The sequence below is a fragment of the Gavialis gangeticus genome, unplaced genomic scaffold, assembly GCF_001723915.1.
Source record: "Gavialis gangeticus isolate Ggan-Ray unplaced genomic scaffold, GavGan_comp1, whole genome shotgun sequence".
In the NCBI taxonomy this organism is placed as follows: Eukaryota; Metazoa; Chordata; order Crocodylia; family Gavialidae; genus Gavialis; species Gavialis gangeticus.
Window position 1 is genome coordinate 6,964,692 of NW_017728995.1, and position 8,525 is coordinate 6,973,216.

The 8,525-nt window shown below is 41.5% G+C and overlaps 1 protein-coding gene across 2 annotated transcripts in view; it reads right to left on the reverse strand.

The window, feature by feature from the left end:
* VEPH1 (ventricular zone expressed PH domain containing 1) overlaps window positions 1–4,924 on the reverse strand; it is a 248,560-nt gene extending 243,636 nt beyond the window's left edge. Inside the window, exon 1 of one of the 2 annotated variants that reach the window (XM_019503200.1) lies at window positions 4,621–4,924. The gene's annotated coding sequence lies outside the window, so the exon portion shown is untranslated. The remainder of the gene's footprint in view (window positions 1–4,620) is intronic. The other variant, XM_019503194.1, reaches the window with a different exon arrangement.
* Window positions 4,925–8,525: the final 3,601 nt, after the last annotated feature.

An 8,525-nucleotide genomic window follows, 5' to 3' on the forward strand; every position in this document is an offset into this window, starting at 1 on the left:
GGAAGCTTTGTGACCACTCGGATTTTGCTGAGTGATCCTGCCACGAGGATCAAATCCTTTAATTTTAAAGGATTTATAATGCAATTATTGCTGTAGGGCTCTTGCCACCAAAAATAAACAGAAAAGGGAAATCTTGGGAAAGAAATGCAATGAAATTGTTCTGTAAGTTGTACTCTGAGCAACCACAAGCTTTTAAAAATTAATTTAAACATGGTTTCTCAGTTTGACTGGCCAGCTTGAGACTTTTTAGGCCAGAATTTTAAAGGTGCAAAACTTCTATTAGTTGCCATTAACTACAGTTGTGAAAATCATATCTAAGGGATTTGAAAACTGAAAAATGGGCCCAAGCAGCAAGACTACACTACTAAAGAACTGTAGAGTGAAACACACCTGCTCTATGCTCTAGCCTCTGGAACAGATGCAATGTAGTTTTTGTTGTAAAGCTAATTGGCACATACCCAACACCACCCTTAGGCAGATATATTATATCCCTGTTGAGAGACAACACATGCTGAGAGAGTTTGGAGTGTTTAACCGTAGCACTCCCTAGCACAGCCCTTGATGCCCATAGTGTCTTCCAGTCTGGACATCCAAAAATTGAGTTATCCAAAATCTTTTGAAGACACTGGTTTAAGTCTATGGATAGCATACAGAGTAATTGTGCAGCACTGTGCACCAACATCTGGTGTTCCTTCAAAATGGTTGGAGCACACAGTACAAAATCCTGAGCTGTTTCATATCCATCTAATAGCTACAATCAATATGAACAGCCTCCATGCATTCTCAAAGCCATAGACAGATTTGTAAATCAATAAATCAAGGTAAACAAGCTTTTGAATGTAAACCGCTAAGGCTCAGGCTTAGTTTGTTTTTTCATGTATAAATTATAATACATTACAATGGTTTAAAAGTATACCAAACAGAGAACTCACTGAATTCCTTGACTCAGCCCATCTTACTATAAACCCCACTGTCAGTTCAGATGTGAGTTCGTTGAGGACATTGTGCCCGATTTTTTTAGGCTACAGTGTAGCATGGTGGTAATAGTTGGGTCATCAATTTGATTTTGCTGTCTATGAAATCATGTGGCTTACCTCATATGTGCGTTAGCAGTTGCAGTCCATTAGGTTCTATGAAGCACTTTGGAATCCTTGAATTGAAGCTACAGAAATGCAAAATAATATAAGTCAGGGGTATCAGATATGGCCACCCACAGGCCAAATCTAGCTCCCAGACTTTTGCCCCAGCTTGGCTTCAGTGCCAGACCTTCCTGCAGCAGCACCCAAGGGCCTGAGCAAGACCTAGTGTTGGAGCCTGAGCAGCAGCACAACTTGTTCCCATGGCAGCATTCAAGTGCCCAGTCAAGACCTGTAGAGTTGGAGCCCAAGCAGCACCATGTATTTTGCTGGGCTGACAGCCAGGTGCCTGCAACACTGGGCTTCATCTTGTGGTGCTTCTGGGACTCCTGCGCTCCAGTTCTCCCCATGGTGCTTTATTGCCACTAAAGGAAGCAGTCATGGTGCTGCTTGGACTCCAGCACCACAGCTCTCACCAGCTTGGCTGCCAACCATCTGAGCAAATGAAGTAGTGCTAGGACCCTAACAGCACCACAGAAAGAAGCCTGGCACTGCAGCTTGTTCCTGCAGAGGCAACCTAGCGCCCAGGATGCTGGGCCTCTCCGATCAGGTCCAGACCAGGCAGAAAAGCATGGAGCATATGGAGCACTGGGAGCATAGAGAAGGGAGTCTGTGGGTCCAACCTGGTCTGCATGGGCAGTCCCACACTATTCATCTGGCCCATGGAACCTCCTGCACCACTTATCCAGCCTATAGGGCCAGACAAATTTGACACCCCTGATGTAAGGCAACATTTGCCTCTTCTGTATATGCACACTATAAAATATATTGCAGGTACAGCCAGGGTGAGAGGATGTAATTTGCCAAATGAAGGAGCCATTCCAGAAGTTTAAAGACCTAGGATATACTGTTTATAATTATTATTACAAGACTAATAATGAGAATTATGATAACAGCAACCACCACCATGACCCACACTATCCAGAAAGGCACAGAGCAGCCTCCACAGTAAATGACAAAGAACCTAAAGATAAGAAGCAATAAGAATCTGCAAAAATCAACTTCAAAACTTCACCCAACCTCCCAGTCCCTGCCTGTCACTCTTCAGTCCATTAAATATGTGGGGTTATTCATGAGGGTAAAGTTATGCACAGATGCAATATTTTGCACAATTAGCATCACAGAACAAAGCTCAACTTTTTGCAGATTTCCACTGTGACCTCTCAGCTGCTGTACATTCAATTTTATTTTACCTCTGTGCTAAAAATAAGAGAACTAAAATTATTTACAAACAAGAATTTTATTCTGTGCATAGCACAGGATTTCTATTTACTGGGAATGGTTTTTCTTATCTATCACTGGCAAGTAGGAGCTAGAAAAAGATGTTTCAGAGACAGGTATGAAGGTTTTGTAACATCAACATCACTGGACACTTTCTGCTCTAAATACAGACACCTTGAGTAAAAGCAGGCCTGGTTAAGATCCTGGCAAAGATTCTACAGATGTCTACAGATGGATTGCAAGGGCAGACAAATATTTTAACCATATACTTAAAACAAATTTTCCAGTTATGATACTAATAATTCAATTTTTAAAATGCATTTTTAAAGTGTTTGCTGATTAGAGTACTTGTTCTTTCAACTTTTCAGTAAAGTTCTCAGATTCTGCAGTGAAAGAAAAGGATTAAAGATTAATTTGAAAGAGCATCTTTTTCACAGTGTGAATGGACTATAGCTGTTCCCATGGGATCAGCCGCATACATTTAAACTCTTCCCACAAGACAGCCATTGTTGCCTATATTCCCCTCAGTTTTTTTTCTGTCATGACAGGTTTCCACACTTCAACAAAAAAGGTGATGGATGCTAGGGCAGCTGATGAAGCAGTGATTTAAAAGTCTCTTAATTAAAAGTATATATTTAAAATATAATATTTTATAGAAAATATTTTAGTAACTAGTATCTAATTCTCAAATATTAGGCAGTTTCATTTTTATTGGAGGCATCTGTCAGAATATTATAAAGTGTTATACGTTTTATTTCTTAATACGCATCTCTCTACATCTTAAGATCAAAAGGAAGGACGTTCTACCAAAACCACAGGGGTATACATTTTTCCTTATCTATAGAGATAAAAGTCAGGAACAAAATTAGCATGCACATATTTTTCATGTGTAATTTGAATATCATGAATTGGTATACCTGTATTTTTTACTTCTTACTTTAGAAGTCTGATTCTGCATCATCCAACCCAATTACTCACTGACCTCTGAGGCACTTATAGCCTACAACAGATACAGGAAATACCTGCTATGCTAAATACCCCCTATATATTCCTAAATGCTGATTTTACCACCCATTTTTATACTGAGAGGAAAAATATAATATATGACTCTTGAGTCTTGATTATAAGTTTATACTTTGCATTTAATATACCACAAAGGCAGAGTGTTTCTGCAAACAGACTTAGATAAAAAAATTACAGGGGCATAACATGAGCTATTCTTTCTGGTTTATATGGCAATTTAAAAACCTTTTATTATTATTTGTTATTTCTTAAATGCCAACAAACTATATCTTCCAGGATGCTATTTCTGCATATCTCTAATGCATGAAATATACTAAGCATAAACCTATTTATACTTATGAACAGAAATATACATTGTCTCCTCTTAAAAACGAATTACAAAGCACACCATAGTACAATACTCTCATTGTCATTGTGGTGCTATATAACGTTTTTTCAACATTTTTCTTTCTTGAATGGGCCTCATCACTCATTGAACTAATTTTTCTATAATGTAGAGATAATATGTGGAAGGTACTCAAGATGAAGCATTACAAAAGTTAAACAAATTAATTCCAACATTTACGAGACAGAGAGAAACTTATATAATGAGGCATCCAGATAGAGAGTACAAGAATAGGTTTATAAGAAATCCACTGTCAAAGTAGAGGTTGAACCATAAACAAATTTAGAGAGACTGTCTCAGTACCCCCTACAAGAGTGATTTCTGAACTCTCGCTACATTTCCTAGTTTCTTCCACATATCTTAAAATCCATTCAGTAAGTTTTCTAATAGGGCCAAAACCTTTTCTAGTATGAATTTTAAAGCTACTCTGAAGCTAAGGCAATAACAGCACATCATTAGATATGAAGTGTCCTTTGTGGATGGTACAAGGTCTCCCTCTCCCTCTCCACAACATGTAGTGGAGCTCAGAAAAGAAGTTTCAAACATTTTAGGATTAATACATTTGCTGTTTCACATCATACTATAGAAGCATTGCTTCACTTTTCTATGCATTTGAAGCAAGTTTACAACATATCATCCACACATATCATTGCAACAAATTTAAATACCATAACTGAATACCTATATTAACATAAACAAACCATAAGAGCTATGCAATAAAGTTAACTGTTCTGTTCTTTCAAAAACACAGTTAATAATTTAATATTTGGATGTGCTAGTATACTTTTTCCATTATTTATTCATTGGTGAAAAATCTTATATGAATGCATATTCAAGTTAGCTAGTTATTCATACCTCTCAGAAGGGAAACCTCTGAAAACATTAATAATTGAAGACAGAATAGTCAGCCTTCAGAGGAATTCTGATAAAATCCATTACAATTGTCAGACTCCCCCTTTCAGCCCCCTGCGTGGTATGTGAGGCTGCTGGCTCAGTGCACAGCCTTGTCAAACCAACCGTACAGTCTATTCAGTTACCCTGGAGTTGTCATGTGGAATTAAGCAAACAAATATCTTCTCTCCATTTTTCCTAACTCTAGTGCTCAAAAACAGATCAGAACTAATTTTTTGCAAAGCTTAACTTCAGCAGCAAACCAAGTGAAAATGTTTTCAGCTTGATATGGAATTTGAATTAGTTAAAAGGATTTATCAACAGCCAGTGGTTACATTCAGTTAATGAATAACCTGCTTAGAGTAACAAGGAAGTTTTAGAAGTTAATGTAAGTCATGGTGCCTCCCGTCAGGAATCAGTGAGAATCCTGAACCTGTTTATTATCATGCGAGAAAAAAAGGCAAAAAGAAGAAAAACAAAGAGTGGACAAAAGAGACTGCTATTTCCAAATTGCCAACCTTAGACTGGCTTTGAAAATAGCAGGAGCCTAAATCAGACCAAGAAAGCCTGAGGTGATGCAACTAGTCACATACACCCCAAATTTGACAGTCGTACTGGATAAATCTTTGCTATAACATGGCCCTTCACCAGTGTTGCCTTGCATATTTTCCACACTGTCCTTGAGCACTTTCTTCAGGTTTATTTGGATAAATACATTACAGGCATGAATGCCACGTGCCCCCAGAAGCTGGGGGGGCACGGCGACCACCCGCAGGCAGCGACAACAGGGGCATGTCAGTGGCAAGCGGGGAGCTCCCGCAGGTGTTCACAGCAGTATCTGTAGCAAGGAGGAGGGGGGCGAGCACCGCCCAGTGGTCAGCAACCACCCACAGATGCAGCTGGCAGCAATCGAGGGCTGCCCACAAATACCACTGGCAGTGTAGGCGGCAAGGGAGGGGGTGGCAAATGGCAACTGCCCACAGGCACCACCAGTAGCATTGGCAGCGCTTTTGGCAGGGTGTGCACCACCAATCTCAGGGGGTGCATGTGTACCCACATGAACCCCCTACACATCACCAATGATTACAAGCAACCCTCACTTAGCGCTCTTAATTGGTTCTGAAAAAAATTAAAGTTAAGTGGAACCACACTAAGCGAAACCCATTTTCCTACAGAAATTAATGTAAATAAATAAAATTGGCTTCGCCCCTTCCTGCCCACCCACTGGCTGCTCTGGCACCACCAGCTAGCCTGGACCCCATGCTTCTGCCGCCCTGATGACCCTAGCCCTGGGCACTGGCCTGGGCCCTGCTGCCCCGCCGGCCCTGGCCCCACACTCCTACCGCCCCACCAGACCAGGCTCCGCACTCCTGCTGCCCCACTGGCTTGGGCCCCACGCTCCTGCCACCCCGCTGGCCCGGGCCCCATGTTCCTGTTGCCCCACCAGCCCAGGCCCCGCACTCACGCCCCCTGCCCACCCCTTCTCACTGCCACTGCCATTCCTCTCCACCCACCCACCAGTCACTCCAGCAGCATGTGCCAGAGTGGACTGCGTGCTCCTGCCATCCTGCCCTGGGCCCCACTAGCCCTGGGCACTGGCCTGGGCTCCATGCTCAGGTCCCCTGCCTGCCCTCCCCACCCCCTTCTCACCACTGCTGCCACCAGCACTCATCTCCGCCCACTCCAGCACCAAGTACCAAAGCGGACCCCAAGCTCCTGCCACCCTGCCCTGGGCCCCCACCACACTCACCGCTTCACTCAACAACACTGCCACTGCCGCTTCTCCCCACCCCTGCGTTCAGCATTATAGTGAAACACACTGAGCAGTTAGTGGAACCAGGTAGGTATTTTAAGCGACTGCTATAGTGAAACTGCGGTAAGTGAAACTGTATTAAGCAGGGATTGCCTGTACAAATTCTCAGAGAATTAGCCACAATTGACTCCCAGTAAACTTCTGCAACAGAATAATCTCTTTTGCAGATGGACACTGGGCGAGTTGTTCTTCTTAATGTAGTGCTATGGGCTAAGTCACATCACCAGAGGAAGATCCAGAGACTGAATTTTTACAGTGAGGGGTACAGGTGGTATCAAAAGAAGTAGTACCTGGAGGAGAACACTATAGTACAAAGCCTCTCCATGTTCAATTATAAAAGCTAAATTTTCCCAGCCTTCTGTAAAAACAAGTCTCCATCCTTGCAAAATGTGAAAAAGAAGCGGTGATATCAACTTTGTTAAAAAAAAATCCTTTTTTTTCCCAGTTATAAAAAGTTTTTTCATTTTAAAAATCTACTACATACACCATACATGGAACCATATATACATCCTTCATTTTTAGAGCAAGTGCTATAAAAATTACATACCTGATGAACTGCAATGAGAAACCCACACAAGTAAATTGTTGATTAACAGTGTCCCTAATAAAAGATTTTTGTTTTTCCCTGCCTAAACCTGACGTAGTAATGATTTAGTAATCATATTACTAAGAAGCATATAGAAGTTTCGGTGGCAGGTACAACAGAGTTGGGAATGTTATAACAAAATCATTTTTAATCAGAAATTACCCATTTTGTTGAAACTGAAACTTTCCTAGGATCATAGGTAACAGCCTCAACAGAAAGTTTCTCAGGTCCAGGATGGAGTTTCTTGTCACAACAGGAGAGAAGAAGAGAGCCACTGCAAAATAGCCAGCAGCCACAATTAAAGTATTGACTTGGGATATGAGAGACTCAGAATTGAATCCATCTTCTGACAGATTCAGTTTAAGGACTTGAGCCTCAGTCCTAATTATGTTAGGTGAATACCCTAAAAATTGGGTTATTAGTTAATCTAGGATGAGTCATTTTCTGATCTTTTGACTAGAAATTCCCTCTGGGACCCAACTGATTGGACAACAGAGAGCATTGGAGAAACATATTCTACAGTTCATTGGTTATGGCACTTCTGGAGAGATGAGAGACTAAGGTTCAGGTACCGAATCCAGTGAATATTTCATTCTTTGTACAAAAAAGAATGCATAATTCTTTATACAAAAAAGAATGTATAATTATACATGGACAAACAAACAAACAAAGTGCTAAAGCTCAAACAAGAAAGACTGAGAGCCCACCCCATCTACACACCAGCACATTAGCTTTTCCAGAACTGGTCTTTCTTATTTTTCACAAAAAATATCAGGGTTTTTGTTTTGTCCTGATACAGAAAAAGAAAACTTTGATATCTCAAAAATTTTCACAAAACAGGAAGATCATTTCCCACCCAGCCCTAACATACAATACAGTACCTAATAGTTGTAAGACTTCAATTTTTTTTAACGAAAAATGCTATGGAAGTACACATTATTGTTTTTATTAACAAAGACAACAATACATATCATAATTTCATGAGCTGGGTTCACTTTCTAAGAGTTGACAATTTTTCTTCTAGAACTTAGACTCTCACAGATCAGAGGATCATAGGAAAGTAGGACTGAAAGGGACCTCACATAGTTATCCAGATTCCTGCTCAAAGCAGGATCATCTCCAACTTCACCATCCCAAGCAAGTGTCTGTCCAAACTGCTCTTGAATATTTCCAAGGATGGAGCTTCTAGCCTGTTTCAAAACTAAACAAGATTCCTAGAAAGGATATCCTTATAATTAGTATTACTAGCAAATTGCCCATCAAGAATGATGGCGAGGCAGGCGGGAACAGAGCCCTGTGTCCAGCTCCGTGCCCGCCGCCCCCGCCACTCTAGGTCTGGGTCTGCTCTAACCCCGCCCTGTGCCCCTCCCGCACTACTCTGGGTCTGGCCTGACTCCACCCCAGGCCACCACTCCAGCTACAGCCCTACTCCACCTCCCCCTGACACTCCAGGTCTGGCCCCGCTCCACC